General features: G+C 46.4%; 1 protein-coding gene and 2 pseudogenes across 1 annotated transcript in view; all 3 read left to right on the top strand.

The window, feature by feature from the left end:
• LOC125925637 (T-cell surface glycoprotein CD1a-like) overlaps nucleotides 1-19,382 on the top strand; it is a 170,546-nt gene that overhangs the window by 113,325 nt on the left and 37,839 nt on the right. The window lies entirely within an intron of this gene.
• LOC125925649 (T-cell surface glycoprotein CD1a-like) overlaps nucleotides 9,176-19,382 on the top strand; it is a 20,451-nt pseudogene continuing 10,244 nt past the window's right edge.
• LOC125925641 (T-cell surface glycoprotein CD1a-like) lies at nucleotides 11,557-13,762 on the top strand (annotated as a pseudogene).

The following is a 19,382-nucleotide window of genomic DNA, read 5'->3' as shown; positions in this document are numbered from 1 at the left end:
TTGCTCAACAATGAAAAGTATTCAAATGTGGGAGGAATGCTACATAAAATATCGATTTTCATGGTTTGCTTGAATGCAAGCTTTCTTGACCAATTCTTCATTTTCTTAAAAAATGCCGCATGGCACACCGGAGGCTCTGCAGCTACGCACGGAGGCATTCGTATCCAGCTCCCGACACGCCCCGTGTGCACTGGGCTCCCGAAGTTCTTCAGGCCGTCGTCTCTGAGAAGTTGTTGGAAGACGTTCATCAGGAGGACCTTTGTTCATGTTACGTAGTAGTCTCTACTGCTCCTGTTAGTGTCGGCGGGGGTCCACGTGGCCCATCGTGCCTCCCAGCTTTCCTCCCTGGCTGGTCAGGAAGCCGCATGCTGTACAAAGGTACAATTTTCATTTAAAACGTTTTTAGATATTTTTTACTTATTTTTGAGAGACAGAGAGAGACAGAGACAGAGAGAGACAGAGAGAGACAAAGTTTGAGTGGGGAGGACCAGAGAGAGAGGGAGATGGAATCCGAGATAGACTCCAGGCTCTGAGCTGTCAGTACAGAGTCGGACACAAGGCTCAAACTCATGGACGGTGAGATCATGACCTGAGCTGAGATCAGGCACTTAACAAACTGAGCCTCCCAGGCGCCTCCCCCCCAATTTTCATTTGTGATCATACTTCATTGAAGCCAGAAAGAGCAGCCACAATGAAACCAAAACATGAGGAAACTGAAGGCAGACACACAGACCCACAGAAGGGACTGGAGCCCCAACAACCCTGGGCTTCTCAGTTCCGTCAGCTGATATATTTCCAGTATGTCTTCAGCTCCACAGGGTGGATTTCTGTCTTTTGTGACTGGACACTCCTCTCTGATGGATGTGGATGTGGTCCATGGGGAGGTTGGGCTAATGTCTCTTTTTCTTGCAATGTTTTTCCTCACTTCTCTCTTCCTCTCCCTGAGTTCTTGAAAATATTTCTTTTCTTGCCTGCTTGCCTTTTTCTTCATGTGTCCTCATCTGTCACACTCTTACCCTGTCTTGCTTGGTAATCCTGACATCTGGATGAGGCCCCATCCTGGGTGTTCTCATGGGTTTCTAACAAACCACTGGTCGGGAATCCATTGCTGGTTCTGCTGCTGAGTAAGTGACTGGTAAAAATTCACTCCATGGTTTTCCTACGGATGACAGACAAGCTGCACCAGCCTCCATGAAGCAGGAAATGTTGTGACAATGGCAGTTAAATCCTCAAAGGGCAGAAAATTTTCCATGGATTTCCTTTACATACAATATGTTCATTTTTTCCTTCCTACCCTCCTCCCTCTCTTCCTCCCTTCCTCCCTTCCTCCCTTCCTCCTTTCCTCCCTCCTCCCTTCCTCTCTCCCTTTTTCCCTTCTTTCCTTCCTTCCTCTCTTCCTTCCTTCTTTCCTTCCTTCCTTCCTTCCTTCCTTCCTTCCTTCCTTCCTTCCTTCCTTTCTTCCTTCCGTTATGCCCAGAATTCACGATCCCCAAAGACCACCAGTGAGCCGAGTCCGATGCATAAGGAAAGAGCCTTTATTCGAGCTAGCTCGAGCTCAATCCCCTACCTGCACCGATGCAGTGGTGAGATGCTGGAGAGAGCCAGTGAGTTTCAAAAGCACAAAGGTTTTATAGGGGTCTAGGGGCAGTTGGTGAGGTAATGGTTGTGGCCTTAGCCGATTGGCTGGAGAAGGGTTGTGGCCTCAGCCAATTGGCTGGGGAAGGGTCAGAGTCCCGATATGCAGGTTGCCGGGTGTGTTTTGATCGGGAAATTTGAACAGGTGAGCGGGAGGTTACTCAAGGGAAGGAGGCCTGGTCTGAGGTTTCTGCGAGTTTCCCGGAAAGGGGGCCATGTCGGGGACATAGTCACTCAAGGTGGAGGACACAGAACAAGATGGAGTCGGCCGGCGGAGGTCCGCTCTTTCATTCCCCCTTATCATGTAGCTTACCGACCCAGTCATGGGACTGGCTGCATTTCTATTTTGTCCTCTTCTGTTATTAGGGGCTCGCACTTAGCACGGAGGACCATTAGTTTGATGGACTCCACGCGGTCCCCGACAAACCGGACCAGTCTGTTGATTATACAGGGTTCAAGGGTTGCTAGTATGAGCAGGATGGCGAGGGGTCTGGCAAGGGCCGAGATGAGGGTAGTTAACCAGGGAGACCAGTTGAACAAAGACTCGTATGAGGACTGAGATTGTTCTCTCTAACTTCCGTTTTTGCAGCCCTTCCCTTATGAGGGCCATAGATTCTTTTACGACTCCCCAAGTGATCAACATAGAAGCAACATTCTTCCCCTAGGGCTGCACAGAGTCCTCCTTGCTGCAGGAATAATAAGTTTAATAACCTTCTGTTTTGGAGTACTACTTCTGATAAGGAAGTAAGGGATTCCTGTAAATAAGAAATTGATTTTTCAATTCTTTCTATGTCTAAGTCATGGCTGCCCTTAGGGTTCCATAGTTTTTGTCCTGGATGATGAGTGAGGATATTCCGGTCCCCGCACCCGCTAATCCCAATCCCAAGAGCACAGCCAGAGTTAAGGTTGTAATAGGCTCTCTTTTACTTTGGGGGTTAGCAGAGCCTAACCTGTTAAGTATTTCTCCCCCCAAATGGTACACTAACTTGGGGATCAACTGCACGTGTATGCAGAAGCTTTCTTTCGAGGAGTTAAGGACCTGGGAGTGGACACAGGGAGTAAGGGCATTGGAACAGGCCCACCATGCATTTTCTGGGGGGAGTAGATACACTGTCTCCCTGGGGACTGTTTGGGTTTCATTACAGAGATGTGACTGCTTGGGGGGTACGTGGCCTATACAAGTGCTTTGCCCCGTTACCGCCTGGAGGGTTAGTCTTGCAGTAGCCTGCTGCCATCTGCAGGAGCTAGAGTTGGAGGCTGTTGTATAATTGCCTTTAATGGCAATACCTTCGTAATATGGGGGCCAGACATCTAGACAGAGCCAACAGGCCTTGGTCAGGTCGGGCCTAGAAGTGTTTAGTACCTGGTATGCTCTGACAACCGTGCTCCACAGGAGGTCTGCATCAGATAGTAAGTTGTGACCCGGGTCAGGAGATGCAGGTGACTCTCTAGTAGGGACGGGATGTGGAGGGCCGTGTGGCTGGGGCCTGGGTGTTTCTGGGAGTGGCCGTCCAGGTGGGGGCAGGTTGGGGAACTAGTACTTGGTTGGGTCCTACCCTCGTGGTGGACTGCTGGGTAAGGGGAGTCGCTTGCATTCAGAGGGTAAATAATGCTCCCTTGTCTTTGGCTCCCGACCTAACCCGGTCTTATATCCTGAGTCCCCATGTTTTTCCACTCTCCCATCCTGTTGTTTTTTTTACCTTGGCTTCTAAAGGATATAACTATGGGATTACCGCGCCCCCAGACATATGGTGGTTGGGGGCCACTGGGCCGCTTTACCACGATGAGATCTCTGGTGCATGGTGGGGTCCACCAGATGTGGCCCATCGAGACACATGACCAGGGGGCGCAAAAATAGTCAGCCACATCCCTGCATGTGCTCGAGCGAGAGTGGCCGGGGCAGACATAGAAATAAAGGTTCTGTGCATGGAATCTGGGGGCGTATGGTGACAAGGGGAACAGAGTTTGGAGATCTACACAAAGTTCTGGGAACCAAGTGTCCCTGGGGTGGCTCTGGGAAGTCTGATTAAGTATTGTCCCTGAGCTGGTGTCTATGATCTGCCAGGTGATGTTTTGGGGGGCATGGGGACTCTCGGCAGCATGAGCAGTGCCAAACAGAGCTAACAGAGTTACCAAATTAGGTGGGTTGAATGCGTTGTAGCTTGAGCTTGAGCGGGTTGTGTTGGTCCCAATTGACAGCCCATCGCGTGACGAAGTCCTTCCGGATCGAGGAGGGGTCCGCTGGCCGAACGTGGGTGTGATGGACCCAGGTCGCGATGCCGTCTACTTTGAGAGCAGTGGGGGTTGTCAGCACCATGATGTAGGGTCCCTTCCAGGGCGGCTCGAGGGTCTCTTGGTGGTGCCTCTTGACGTAGACCCAGTCTCCCGGCCTGTACTGAAGAGGTGTCAGGGTTGGGCCAGCCTCATAGATGGCACGGAGGCGTGACCAAATGTCCTCGTGCGCCCTCTGGAGCCCTCTCAAGGAAAGAAAAAGTTCTTGATCTTTAAACTCAACAAGAAGGTTGGGAATAATAGGGGGTGGCCTGCCAAACATGATCTCATAGGGAGTAAAACCCAGAGTGTAAGGAATGTTTCTAACCCGGTAAAGGGTGTACGGTAGGAGGGTCACCCAGTCCCCGCCAGTCTCCATGGTTAATTTGGTAAGGGTTTCTTTTAGGGTTCTATTCATTCTTTCTACCTGTCCTGAGCTCTGGGGCCTATAAGCACAAGGTAATTTCCAGTTTGCCCCCACCGCCTTGGCTACTGCCTGTGTTACCTGCGAGATAAAGCTGGTCCATTGTCTGATCCTATCATGGCAGGAAAACCATACCTGGGTAAGATGTCTTCCAGTAGCTTCTTAGCCACCGTCTGAGCCGTTTCATGCTTGGTTGGGTATGCCTCCACCCAGCCAGAGAAGGTGTCTGTAAATACTAAAAGATATTTATAACCATACTTTCCTGGTTTGACTTCAGTGAAGTCGACTTCCCATTGGGCTCCCGGTCTGGTGCCTCTGAGCCTGGTTCCTTTATTTGATGTGGCTTTCGCGTTGGTGAGTTGGCAGGTCTTGCAGGCAGATACAACTTGCTCTATTTTGGTGTCCTGTTGGTGCATCTTGATTCTGGCATGTCGGATTAAGTCTTTTAATTTTCGGGCCCCCATGTGAGTAGACTGATGCATGTGCTCTAATACTGAGACTCCGAGCTGGTCTGGCAGCACGAGCTCCTTGTTAGGTGTATACGACCATCCCTTTATCTCCTGGGCCATGGGGAGTTTCTTGATCTGCTGTGGCTCCTCCTGGGAGTATTTGGGCTGGTCTGGTAAAACTGGGTCTCCCGGGTCTGGTAGTTGTATGGTCATGGTGGGGACTAAAGTAAGGGCTACTGCCTTGGCTGCCTGGTCAGCCTTTTGATTACCTCTAGCTACCGGGTTATCAGTTTTCTAGTGCCCTTGGCAGTGGATAATGGCTAGCTTGGCAGGAAGCCATAAGGCCATAAGCAGGTCAAGTATCTCCTGTTTATTTTTTATAGTCTGTCCTTCTGCTGTCAGTAACCCCTCTCCTGATAAATTGCCCCATGAATATGAGCTGTGGCAAACGCATAACGGCTGTCTGTGTAGATGTTAAGCTGTTTTCCAGCTCCCAGCGTCAGCGCCTTGGTGAGGGCTATGAGCTCTGCTCGCTGGGCTGACGTTCCAGAGGGTAGAGCCTCCACCCATACGGTGTCCGTTTCGGTGACCACCGCTGCACCCGCATACCTGTGTCCGGCCCGTACAAAGCTGCTACCATCAGTGAACCAAGTAGCCTCGGCATCAGGGAGGGGCCGGTCGGTCAGGTCCGTCCGGAATCCATGTACTTGTTCCAGGATTCCCGCACAGTCATGTAGTGGAGCACCTAGGTCAGAATCGGACAGCAGGGTTGCAGGATTGAGGGCCGCACTGGGGTGGAACCACACCCACGGAAGGTTGAGTAGGAGGCTCTGGTAATGAGTCATACGTGTGTTGCTCATCCATCTATCAGGAAGCTGTTTCAGGACCCCTTCAATGGCGTGTGGGGTAGTGATCCAGATCTCCTGTCCTAGGGTCAGTTTGTCTACATCCTTGACTAGGAGTGCTGTCGCCGCAATAATTCTTAGGCATGGCGGCCAGCTGGCAGCCACTGGGTCTATCTTCTTGGACAGGTAAACCACTGGGCGGTTCCAGGGGCCTAAGGCTTGAGTTAGAACCCCTTTTGCTATTCCCTTATGTTTGTCTACAAAGAGGTGGAAGGGCTTCGTAATGTCTGGCAGGCCCAGGGCTGGGGCACTTAGGAGAGCTTTTTTAACCGATTAAAGGCAGTTTCTTCTTTTTCAGCCCATTTAAATGTTTCCCCCTCTTTGTTAGCTTCATATAGGGGCCTGGTTATCTCAGCAAAACCTGGAACCCAGAGGCGGCAGTAGCCGGCCGATCCTAGGAATTCTCTTACTTCTCTTCGGGAGGTGGGAGTAGGGATCTTTAGGACAGTTTCTTTTCTGGCATCTGATAGCCGCCACTGTCCGCCCTCCAGGATATATCCCAAGTAACTTACCCTCTCCCTGCATATCTGAGCCTTCTTCGTGGATGCCCGGTACCCTAAGGCCCCCAGGGTAGCCAGCAGGTCCTGGGTCCCTCACTCACAGTCTTTGGCCGTGTCGGCAGCAATCAGGATGTCATCTATGTACTGTAGAAGGGTGAGGCCAGGGTACTCCCTTCTGTACACACCCAGGTCCTCGTGTAGTGCCTCGTTGAAGATGGTGGGTGAATTTTTGAATCCCTGAGGCAGTTGTGTCCAGGTGAGTTGCCCACTGTAGCCCTCCTCCGGATCATGCCACTCGAAGGCGAACAGGGGTTGGCTCTGGGGTGCCAGCGGCAGACTGAAGAAGGCGTCCTTTAAATCTAGTACAGTATACCAGACCCTGGAGGGCGCCAAGGGGCTCAAGAGAGTATATGGGTTGGGAACAGTTAGGTGTAAGTCCGTGACCCTCTTATTTACTTCCCAGAGGTCTTGTACCGGTCGGTAGTCATTTGTGTGAGGCTTTTTGACCGGCAGTAGGGGGGTGTTCAGGCAGACTGGCAAGGAACTAGTATCCCTAGGCTTTGTAGTCTCTGGTTGTGTGGCTGGATCCCCTTCTGGGCCTCCTGAGACATGGGGTATTTTTTGATCCTTACCTTCTGCTGTGTTGAAATCCCACTGGGGCCAAGTTAAGGGGAAGGAGGCATCTATCTGAGCCTGGTTGGTGGTGGGATTCCTGTCTGCACCCGGAACTAGTTTTCGGGCCTCATTGAGGATTCTTTCTCTTTCTTCAGTCGTGAACAGGACCTGCAAAGGCTGCTGGCAATCGTCCCACGTGGGCTGATGGGTAAAAAGAACAGAGTCTAATAGATCAATAAGCCCTGCCGGTTTCTCGGAAAACTTAGGATTCTGAGCTTTCCAATTGTAGAGGTCACTAGTGGCGAAAGGCCAATAGTGATGGGGCTGATTCCCCTCTGCATCTGGGGGTCCGGTGGCTCGCGGGGGCAGAATAGTGGAGTCGGCGGCGGAGGCGGATTGCTCCCTCTGAGCCCTTTGTCTGGTAAAGGGCGGGCTTCCCACTGGAGCATTTCCACCTCCCACTCTCAGAACAGCGTCTGCCTCCCCCGGAGGGGGAGGATGGTGTTCTTCCAGCATCCTAGGGGGGTTATATGGGGGAGGAAAAATTAATTCGCCTTCAGTCCTCCTCCCCGTCGGACAGGGTAGAGGGGTATTAAAGGTTGGGTAAGACTTTTCTTGTTCTCCTTCTTCTCTGTCCCCTGCAAAGCAAGAATGGGTTTTGGCTCCGGAGGGAGCGGGGCTAGGAAGGGCTTAAGCCAAGAGGGTGGGTCTTTTACAAGGTCCCGCCAAGTGATAATGTAAGGGAGCTGATCAGGATGGCCAGTCTTAGGCAGAGAGATGATACCCCTGACTCGGTGGATGGTAGGGAGGTCTCGAAGGTTCCCTCTGGTGGCCATCCAACATTGAAAGCTGGCCACTCACTAGAACAAAAAACCTGCCACCGACCCTTTCGGACTTCCACACTGAGGTTGTTAGCTCTTCCTCTCACATCCTTAAAGTGATCAATAATAATACTTAGAGGAGCAGTCTGAGTCTGTCCCATAACGTCCGTCCAGTAAGTCCACAGAACAAAACAGAGAAACACAGAAACAAACAGAGGGCCCCTACAGACAGTCTTCCAACTCCGTGGAAGCAAAACTGAAAGCTAGACGATGGTCTCATGCTGACTGGCGGGAGCGACCCGCCTCGTCTCAGACCTTTGAGGGCAATCCACGTCCCTCCAGAAGGGAGGATTGGAACGTCTTCTGAAACTCCTGGCCCGTGGTCCTCCAGTGCATCCACTTAGACCATGCCAGACACTACCAGAATTTCAGAAATGAGCTCACACAGAAAAGACGGAACGAACATACACTAACCGTGGCCAGTCAGGCTCTCCGGGTGGGGGGTCCCTCGGGGGTCTTGGGGATCCCAGACGAGCCCCCAAATGTTATGCCCAGAATTCGCGATCCCCAAAGACCACCATGGAGCCGAGTCCGATGCAAAAGCAAAGAAACTTTCTTCGAGCTAGCTCGAGCTCAATCCCCTACCTGCACCGACGCAGCGGTGAGATGCCGTAGAGAACCAGAGAGTTTCAAAAGCACAAAGGTTTTATAGGGGTCTAGGGGCAGTTGGTGAGGTAATGGTTGTGGCCTTAGCCGATTGGCTGGGGAAGGGTCGTGGCCTCAGCCGATTGGCTGGGGAAGGGTCGTGGCCTCAGCCGATTGGCTGGGGAAGGGTCGGAGTCCCATTACGCAGGTTGCCGGGCATGTTTTGATCAGGAAGTTTGAACAGGTGAGCAGGAGGTTACTCAAGGGGAGGAGGCGCGGTCTGAGGTTTCTGCGATTTTCCCGGAAAGGGGGCCATGTCGGGGACATAGTCACTCAAGGTGGAGGACACAGAACAAGATGGAGTTGACGTGCGTAGGTCCGCTCTTTCACCTTCCTCCCTTCCTCCCTTGCTTCCTCCCTCCCTCCCTTCCTTCCTCCTGTCCTCCCTCCCTCCCTTTCTCCCTCCCTCCCTCCCTTCTTTCCTCCCTCCCACCCTCATTCCCTCCCTCTGTTCCTCCCTTCCTTCTTTCCTTCCTTCCTTCCTTCCTTCCTTCCTTCCTTCCTTCCTTCCTTTATGACTTCCTCAGCTTTTCCTGTTTGTATGGTAAACATATTCTCTGAGACTGGTTTCAAAACATATGAGAAGCAGCTTGTGCCCAGATATTTAAGATATAATGAATAATATTGTCCTCCAAGCTTTTATTTTATTTATTTTTTGATGTCTATATTTAATCATCCAGAGGTAAACTTCAGAACTCTTAAAATAAGAAAATTTCACCTTATAAACTTGACCAATAATTGCTTTATTAAATGATCCATGAATCGCACATCACCCCATTTGGCACAGAGGTGGACACTCAGAGAGGTTGTACAAATGAAGGCTTTTATAGGGGGAGGGTGGGGCCGGGGAATTAGCAGCAAATGAGAAGCCTTCCAGGAGTCAGACCTGCTTTCTTGGGGGAAGAACAATGTGCGTGTCTTATCATCGGGGGCTGGAGAGGACGCAGGAGACAGACCCATTGCTCTATGGAAAGAAAACTTTCCTGCCTGCCTGGGTAAGACTACATTTCTGGGGTTGTGAAATTTGTTCAATTGGGTATGAAGTCCCAGGGTGGGAACTCAGTTTATGACATTCTTTTGGGTCTGAGATTTTCTTTTTCAAATAGGATGTGGCTCAAGGCTGTGTATCTTCATCGTCTTGTCCCCCCACCAGCAGGAGCTGCCCTTGGTTCCCTGATGGCTGGTCTGCTTGGGACAGAGAGGGGGACACTACCTCTGCTCTGGTCCAGTCCCATCCTCAGCCAGGTGCTTTGTGTTTCAGTTTGGGGACTGGGCCTTCCGAGAGTTCCCCCTTTGCCTCAGAAGATGGAGCCTCTTAGTCTGGGACAAGGTGTGTTCCTGTCCCTTCCCCCACTGCCCCTCCCCCCACGTGCAGAGTGGCTCACTGTGCCCTGAGGTAGTGGGGCTCCCTGCCCTTCCCACACCCAGTGAAGGCTCCTTTCTGTGTGGGGAATAGTAGCCTTCCAGCCCTTTACAGGAGGGAGCTGCTGTCAGACCTCAAGCTTGTACCACCAGAAAGAAGTTCTCTGGTCCATATCCTGGTCTCCATTCCATCTGGAACCCCTGGGAGGTTGGTGGGCAAAATCCTGGAGATATAGTGAATTTCCTGAGTCTGTGACTCTCAGGACCTCCCAGGACTCTGCTTGCTTTCAGTCAATTGTTAGCAATTGTAGCTGAATTATTCCTTCTGGCTTATAGAACCTCTGGCATCTGTCCCAGGTAAGCAAGGGTTTGCATGCCCTATTTTTTTGATGAGTCTGTATTTCTCTGGTATTTACGTTAACAAGTTGCTCTGATCCTTCTGCTCTGATGGACTCAGGAGAAGCCATTTTGATTATCCAGCCTTTCAAAATCTTAAGTGTGGGAGTGAGCTCTTCTTTCTGCATTCCAATCTGAACATTCCAAAAAATATTGTCTATCTCTCATTAGCCTGAGGTTATTTCTGCTTACCGGTCAACCAAAAAATAACAAGACCAATAGCCCAAACACATTATCTGGAAGATATAAAGCACAAACAAATACTTAAGAGCCTTTAAACACTTAAGAACACCAAGGAGGTAGAAGGTCAGCGTGTCCATCACGGCCAACTCATGATAAGACAAGCATGGAACATTCTAGCAGGAACAGTAGGAAGGGAATCTGGATACATGATTCCAGAACACTCTATTAAGTCCACACACTATAAATTCCCATGATTTCTCATTGTAGATTTGCCGTAGGACCCTCTGTGTGAACTTCATGGTTATTAGCATATGCTTGCATCCAAAAGAAAATGGGCAAGATTCTCATTTCATCAGGTCAGATTACAGCCACCACTTTTTGATTCTTCAAAGATCTTTATGTCGAAGAAGTCCATAATCTTAAGAATGTTTTGATGCCTGAAGTGAATTATTCAATCATTCAGAGATAATCGTTGGGCACCTACCACTTGCCAGGCCCCGTTGGATGTTGAGATCCGGGTAGAAACACTGAGTCCAGATTGTGAGAGGGCAAACACCAGCAAGGGTCACCACTTGAGTAAATATTGTTTCCAGCAGATTTGTTTTAGTCTAGAGTCTGCACGTTAAAAGTCAGCACACCAAAATGTATAGTTCATCTTCACAATTAAGGGAAGGTGACATTCCCTCAGCCATTGCTCTCTCTTCTTTTGCTAAATTCCTTCTGACAAAAACCTCCCATTTGTACAACTTCTGGGAGCCTCCCTCTTTCTTCCAGATGAGATGCTGCCTGACTAATGACTCACTCAATACCACCAATTCGATCTTCAAATTAACCTGGTTGGTTTTGTTTTTTAACACAAGCAGTGACACATCAGAGATGTGGATGGGCTGGGGCGGGGGTGAGACAGGGAAGGAAGTCCATGGGGGTGTTCCAAGGGCACGAGGGACAGGGTGACAGCAGACTCCAGGGTGGGTGCTGGGAACTGTGTGTTTTCATGGGTTACTGTCTGGATGAGGAGAAAAGGCACGAGAGGTAGGGTCCCTTTTCCATGCCACCCAAGACTTGGTCCCCAGCACCTGAGTTAGGACCTCGGGAAACAGAATGGAGGCTGGTGACAGGGAGAAGCTGGAAGCCGAGAGGAGGGTCAGACCCAGAGGGGAAGTGAGAGTCTGAGTAGGTGTCCAGGGTTGAGGGCGGAGCCCATTTGCATTGTCGCGGAGACTCAGGGCAGGCGTGTGTGTTGAGAAGGAAGTCAGAAGAGAGGGGCTGCGTGTGGGGAGGTTTGTGAGAACAGACACCAAAGACCCACTTTCGGAGAGAAAGAAAGAACATCTGCACATAAGATGCTGTTGTTGCAACTGGTGTTGCTTAAGATTCTTGTCCCAGGTGGTGACAGTGATGATGGTGAGGACGGTGGCCCTGCTCAGAGAGTGTATGTGTGTGTGATGTGTCTGCATGTGTGTGTAAGTATGTATGAGTATGTGTGTGTAGGTGTCTGTGTGTGCGTGTCTGTGAGTCTGCATTTCCATGTTTATATGTATGTCTAGGTGTATGCATTTGCGTGTGACTCTCAGTGTGTGTGCACATTTGTGCACTTGTGCCCGTGTGTATGGACACTCGTGGTGCAGTTCCCCAGCACATACCTGGGGAGTGCGGGATGTCAGCTTCCTTCCTTCCTGAGAATCCCTGACCACAGGGCCCTCTGTCTTTTGAATAATGGGTGGCAAATTCGGGGCTCTGGGGCAGCACATGTCTCCAGAGGGAACTATGGCTCCCTGTCCTCCAGATTTCAGTGCCCCTCCCCAGCACCTTTCTTCTGCATTCTCTCTCCTTCTGAATGCCCTCCTTTTCTTGGTCTATCTGTTCTTCTGGCACAGGCTTCCACGAGCCCATCTCTTTTTGAACCATGTTGACAACATCTTTTTCTAACCATTCCTGAACACAAAATTCTGGGCTCCGCTTGGCTGGAAGAGCTGTAGGTTCATGGCTGGGACAGCAAGACTGGCACTGTCATTTTCCTGCGGCCCTGGTCCAATGGCAACTTCGGTAACAAGAAGCCGATGGAACATGAAAGGAAATTTCATACATGCTAAATTAGATTTCCTCTGATATTTCAGGACCGTGTCAGGTAATGGCAGCTTGAATATGTGTTGTGATCCCTCAGGGCAGGTGGATGAAAGTGGCAGGTGTGTGTGTTTCCTTCAGTTTCTTCTTCCTCCAGGAAAAAACCTCCACTTGCTTCTGACTCTCATGTCTCCCCATCATAAACCTGAATCACACCAGCCTGGGTAGGGAGCAGAAGCCAGAGCTTGATCTTGAAAAGCTTCATGTTTTCTGCTACTTCCCTTCCTCTCATTGAACTTAGGCTGTGCTCTCATGTCTCCAAGTTGTGTCCCCTGTAACCACCCCTTTCCATGGCCTCCATTCAGATACCTTCTAGTCCTTCCCTCTGTAACTGATCCTTGAAATTTGCATTTTTCCCCATTTAATCCCCTCAGTGGCCTCTGTCTATGTGTTCCCTGTACCCACGGCCCTCCCTTAACTTTGGGTGGTTTTATCCCAGCTCTCCTGTGGAACCCTTCCCTGTTCTCTGTCCACACCTCTCCTATCTCTCCTCCAACAGTTGTTCCTTCCTCAATTATTGACTTCTTCCCCTCTGTATGATCCTCCATTCAAACCAAACTTGGCTCCATTCCGTCCAATACCCTCAACTTCTCCCTCGGCTTCAGCCATCCTTGGCTTCCACTCATCTCATTTCATCTCTTTCCCTCCCCTTTCCTGTAACTCACAACCTCTCTTCCCCAGATCCCCTTAAGGTATAGCTGTCAGGAGGCTGTGAGTTGCACTTTGGAGAAGCATCACTAGGCTTCATGTGGATTGTGTTTCAAGGATCAGATCTCATGAGCTTCCAGAACACGTCATGGTGGCCATCTCCAAAGGGAGGAAGGAGGGCTCAGGAGGTCTGCAAAGTATTCAATCAGTTCCATGTGCTACACTTAAGAATACAAGCACACATCAATGACATCTGCCCCTGTCTCCTCTTGGGTCTTCTTGACACAGAGAAGGCATATCTCCAGCAACAAGGTCGGTCCTGCTCCCTCCCTCCTAGCATTTTCTCTCCCTGCTCATAAATTTGCAACATTTTCTCAACTTCAGAAGAGAAGAGGCCAAGAAGGAGAGAAGATGGTGCCAGGTTTTGAGAGGTGGAAAGATGTGTATCTTAACTGATGTGAACATCTTCCCTCTCAGTCTGAGAACACCTGTCCTGTCTCTCCAGTGGGGCCAGAGGCCTGGCTGCCCAGTAGCCACAGTCCTGGTCCTGGCCATCTGCTTCTGGTGTGCCACATCTCCAACTTCTACCCAAAGCCATTGTGGGTGACATGGATAGGGGTCAGCAGGAGCAACAGCACACTTGGTGAGTCAGTGTAGAATTCAGTGATTCATCGCTGACACACAACAACCAGCGCTCATCGCAAATGCCCTATTTAATGCCTATTACCCATCTAGCCCATCTCCCACCCATCTTCCTCCATCAATCCTCAGTTTGTTCTTTTTCGTAAAGAGTGTCTTATGGTTTGTTTCCCTGTTTTTTCTTTTTTCTTCCTTCCCATATGTATGTCTGTTTTGTCCACAAGTGAAATCAGATGGTATCTGTCTTTGTATGACTGACTTATTCACTTAGCGTAATACACTGTAGCTCCATCCATGTCATTGTCAATGGCAAGATTTCTTTTTTTTTTATTACTGAGTAATATTCCATCACACACACACACACACACACACACACACCACATCTTCTTTATCCATTCATCATTTTTGGGCTCTTTCCATAATTTGGCTCTTGTTGATAATAATGCTATAAATACCCCCTTTGAATCTGTATTTTTGTATCCTTTGGGTAAATACCTAGTTGCACAATTGCTGGATCATAGCGTAGTTCTATTGTTAACTTTTTGAGAAACCTCCACACTGTTTTCCATAGTGACTGTGCCAGTTTGCATTCCCATCAACAGTGTCAGAGGGCTCCCCTTTCTCTGCATCCTTGCCAACATCTGTTGTTTCCTGTGTTTTATTAATTTTAGTCATTCTGATAGCTGTGAGGTATTTTGATTTGTATTTCCCTGATGATGAGTGACTTTGAGCACCTTTTCATATATCTGTTAGATATCTCGATGTCTTCTTTGGAAAAATGACTATTCATGCCTTCTTTCCATTTCTTAACTGAATTATTTGTTTCATGGGTGTTCAGTTTTATAAGTTCTTTATAGATTTTGGATGCTAACCCTTTATCAGATATGTCATTTGCAAATATCCTCTCCCATTCCTTAGGCTGCTCTCAGTTTTAGTTGGTAGTTTCCTTGAGTGTACAGAAACTTTTTATTTTGATGAAGTCCCAATAATTTATTTTAGCTTTTCTGTCCCTTGCTTCCAGCAACCTGTCTAGTAAGAAGTTGCTATAACCAATGTCAAAGAGGAGGTTGCTGCCTGTGTTCTCCTCTAGGATTTGATGGTTTCCTGTCCTACATTTGTGTGTTTCATCCATTTCAAATTTATTTTTATGTATGGTGTAAGAAAGTTGCTCAGTATCATTGTTCGGCATGTTGATGTCCAGTTTTCCCAACGATGTTTGTTGAAGAGATTTTTTGCATTGGATATTCCTTCTTGCTCTGTTGAACTTTAGTTGACTGTATAGTTGTGGGTTTTCTAATCTGTTCCATTCATGTATGTGTCTGTTTTCGTGCCAGTAGCTTCCTGTGTTGATGACTATAGCTTTGTAATATAGTTTGAAGTTCAGTGTCATGATGCCTCCAGTTTGCTTTTCTTTTTCAAAAGTATTTTGGCTATTCAGGGTCTTTTATGGTTCCACACACATGTTAAGATTGATTGTTCCAGCTCTGTCAAGAATGCTGGTGGCATTTTGATAAGGATTGCATGGAATATGTAGATTGCTTTGGGTGGTATAGATATTTTAAAAGTGTTTGTTATTCCAATGCATGGGTATGAAATATTTTCCTGTTTATTTGTGCCCCGTTCAATATCTTTTATAAGTGTTCTATTGTTTTTAGAGAACAGATTGTTTACTTCTTTTGTTAGGTTTATTCTTAGGTATCTTATGGGTTTTGGTGCAATTGTAAATGGGATCAATTCCTTGATTTCTATTTCTGGGCTTTGTTATTGGAGTATAGAAATGTATCATGTTTCTGTACATTGACTTTATATCCTGCAACTTTGCTGAATTCAGTGCTAGCAAACTTTTGGTGGAGTCTTCGGTTTTCTACATAGAGTATCATGTTGTCTGCAAATGGTGAACATTTGACTTCTTCCTTGACCATATGGATACCATTTATTTCTTTGTGCTATCTGATTGCTGAGGCCAAGACTTCCACTAGTAGGTTAAATAATAATGGTGAGGGTGGATATCCCTGTCTTGTACCTGACTGCAGAGGAAAAGCTCTTAGTTTTTCCCATTGTGGATGATATGAGCTATGGGTCTTTCATAGGTGGCCTTTATGATATGTGGTATGTTCCCTCTATCACTACTGTTTTGAAGGTTGTTACCATGAATGGATGTTGTATTTTGTCAGATGCTTTTTCTGCATCTATTGAGATGATCGTATGGTTCTTATCCTTTTTTCCACTAAGGTGCTGTATCACACTGATGGATTTGCGAATATTGAACCAGCCTTGCAACCCAGGAATAAATCCCACTTGATTGTGGTTAATAATTCTTTTAACGTGTTATTGTATTTGATGTGCTATTATCGTGTTGAGAATTTTTGAATCCATGTTCTTCAGGGATATTGACCTATAATTCTCTTTTTTCAGTGGAGTCTTTGTGTGATTTTGGAATCAAGGTAATGCTGGTTTGCTAGAATGAGTTTGGAAGTTTTGTTTCCAATTTTTGGAACAGTTTGTGGTAATAGGTATTAACTCTTTAATTGTCTGGTAGAAACCCCCTGGGAAGCCATCTGGCTCTGTCCCTTGGTCTGGTGAAAGATTTTTTATTAGTGATTCAATTTTTTTTGTTGTTGTTGGATATGGGTCTGTTCAAATTTTCTATTTCTTCCCGTTTTGTTTCTAGGAACTTTCCATTCCTTCCAGATTGTCCAGCTTGTTGGCATATAATTTTTCATAGTAGTCTCGTAATTGTTTGTATTTCTGTGATGTTGGTTGTGATCTTTCCTCTTGCATTCGTGATTTTATTTATTTGGGTCCTTTCTATTTTCTTTTTGCTAAGTTTGGCTAGAGTTTATCAATTTTATTAATTCTTTATAGGGCCAGCTCATAGTTTTTTTGATCTGTTCTACCCGTATTTTTCTTTGTTTCTATATTGTTTGGTTCTGCTCTAATATATTTTATTTCCCCCTTTCTGCTGGCTTTAAGCTTTATTTGCTATTTCTTTTCTAGCTCCTTTAGGTGTAATATTGAGCTGTGTATTTGAGTATTTTATTTCTTTTGACATAAGCCTGTATTGCAATATACTACCCTCTAGGACTGCCACTACTGAATCCCTGAGGTTTTGAACTGTCGTCTTTTCATTTTTATTTGGTCCTGTGTATTTTTCTTATTTCATCTTTAATTTTCTGGGAAATTTAGTGGAATGTTGTTTATTCTCCATGTATTTGTGATCTTAACAAAATTTTTCTCGTGGTTGACTTCAAGTGTCATAGTGTTGGGGTCTAAAAATATGCGTGGTATGGTTTCAATATTTTATACCTGTTGAAGGCTGATTTGTGACTCAGCATGTGATCTCTTTTGGAGAATGTACTCTTTGCCCTTGAAAAGAATGTGTGTTCTGCTGTTGTAGGATGGAATGTTCTGAATTATCTGTTAAGTCCATATGGTCCAGCGTGTTATTCAAAGTCATTATTCCCTTGTTGATTTTCTACTTAGATATGATCTGTCCATTGTTGTAAGTGGAGTGTTAATATCTCCTACTATTATGGTATTATTATCAGTGAGTTTCTTTACGTTTGTCATTAATTGTTTTATATATTTGGGTGCTCTCACAGTGGGGGCATAAGTAGTTAAATTAGATCTTCTTGATGGATAGACCCCCTTATATATGATACAATGCACTTCTTCATCTCTTGTTCCAGTCTTTGGTTTACAATCTAGTTTGTCTTGTATAAGTATGGCTTCTCTGGCTTTCTTTTGACATCCATTTGCATGACAGATCATTCTCTGTTCCCTCACTTGCAATCTGCAGATGTCTTTAGGTATTAAATGAGTCTCTTGTAGGCAGCATATAAATGGGTCTTGTTTTTAAGCATTCTGATAACCTATGTCTTTTGATTGGAACATTATTCTCTTTACATTCATCGTGATTATTGATAGAGATGAATTTGGTGCCATTGTGTTGCCTGTAAAATTGGCATTTCTGGTGGTATTCTCTGTTCCTTTCTAGTCTTTGTTGCTTGGTCCTTTCCCCCACTCTAAGAGTCCCCTTTAATATTTCTTGCAAGGCTGATTTAGTGATCGTGAATCTTTGAGTCTTTGTTTGTCTGTCTGGGAAACACTTTATATCTCCTTCTATTCTGAATGACAGCCTTGCTGGATAAAGTATTCTTGGCTGCACATTTGTCTGAATTAGCACATTGAATTTATCTTGCCACTCCCTTCTGGCCTGCCACATTAGTATGAACAGAGCTGTTACAAACCTGCTCTGTTTTCCTTATAGATTAAGGAAATTTTCCCCCCTTGTTGCTTTCAGGATTCTTTCCTTGTCTGTGTTTTCTGTGAGTCTGACTATGTCTTGGTGATGGCCAGGTTGGTTGAATTTAATAGGAGTTCTCTGCACTTCTTGAATTTTGATGTCTGTTTCCTTTCCCAGATTAAGGAAGTTTTCAGCTATACTTTGTTCAAATAAACCTTCTGCTCATTTTTCTTCTCATCTTCTGGGACTCCTATGATATGAATGTTATGCTTTAAGATGTTCCTGAGATCTCTAAGTATCCATTTATGATCCAATACCTTTATTTCCCACTTTCTTTCAGTTTCATCATTTTCCATAATTTTATCTTCTATTTTGCTTATTTGTTTCTCTGCATCATCTATCCTCATTGTCATTGCATCCACTTAGCTTTGCATCTCAGTTATAGCATTTTAAAATTTCTTCCTAAAAGGTCTTAGTTCTTTTATCTCTACAGTAAGAGACTCTCTGATGTCTTCTATACTTTCCTTAAGACCAAATAGAATTTTTATGATTATTGTTTTAAATTCTGGTTCCAACGATTCACTTGTATCTGTATTGATTTAATACTTGGCTGTTTCTTCTTCTTGTTCCTTTTTGGGGTGAATTACTCCATCTTGTCATTTAGTCTGGGTCACTGCTTTTTTGTTTTTTGTTTTTTTGTTAATGAAGTCTATATTATTTCTGTTCCTGTGAGTAATGGGTACATTAAGAAAAATTCCAAAAAAAAAAAAAAAAATAAAAGGAAGCTAAATCCTATATGTGTTTTGGTCTGCTTGCTAAAGTAGCTAGATCCAAATAATGATGATAATTAATAAAACTAAAAAGGGAAGCTATATTCTATGTGTGTTTTGGTCTTCTTTTTAAAAGAAGTTTGATCAAAAAATAAGAGAAAAATAAATTAATAAAATAAAAAATAAATAAAAAAGTAAAAAAAAACAATAAAAAGGAAGCTGGATTCACAGAGTGCTTTGTAGCACTCTATGATCAGTAGACTTGGTATGTGAGAGGTATTTATGCTTGTCTTCTGGGAAAGGGGCAATCTGTGTTGATTCTCAGGGGGACTTGTCCTAGTGGAGAATGCATCTGCTGGGTCCAGGAGGGTGGGGCTTGGTATCAGAGGCTCCAGCCTCCCCTGGGTGGCACTGTTTTGCTTACTGAGACTAAACAGTGCTGAAGGGGGGTGAATGGCATCACCCCACTCTCATCCCCAGAGTGAGAACCTGGTGCCTGCCACTGTTTGGGAAGCCCTCACAGAAGAGGAAATAATCACCACTCTTATGCCCCTGGCTTCTTCTAGATGTCCGCCTTCACCCTGACTGTGTCAGAGCTGTCTGTCTGTCACAGCACAATTCTTCTTCTTCTCCTCCTCCACCCTCCTCCTCCTTCTTCTTCCTCATCCTCCTCCTCCTTCTTCTTCCTC

Source organism: Panthera uncia, chromosome F1 (assembly GCF_023721935.1).
Source record: "Panthera uncia isolate 11264 chromosome F1, Puncia_PCG_1.0, whole genome shotgun sequence".
NCBI lineage: Eukaryota > Metazoa > Chordata > Mammalia > Carnivora > Felidae > Panthera > Panthera uncia.
Note: the sequence above shows the minus strand (reverse complement) of the source record. Positions and strands in the feature narration are given on the sequence as shown.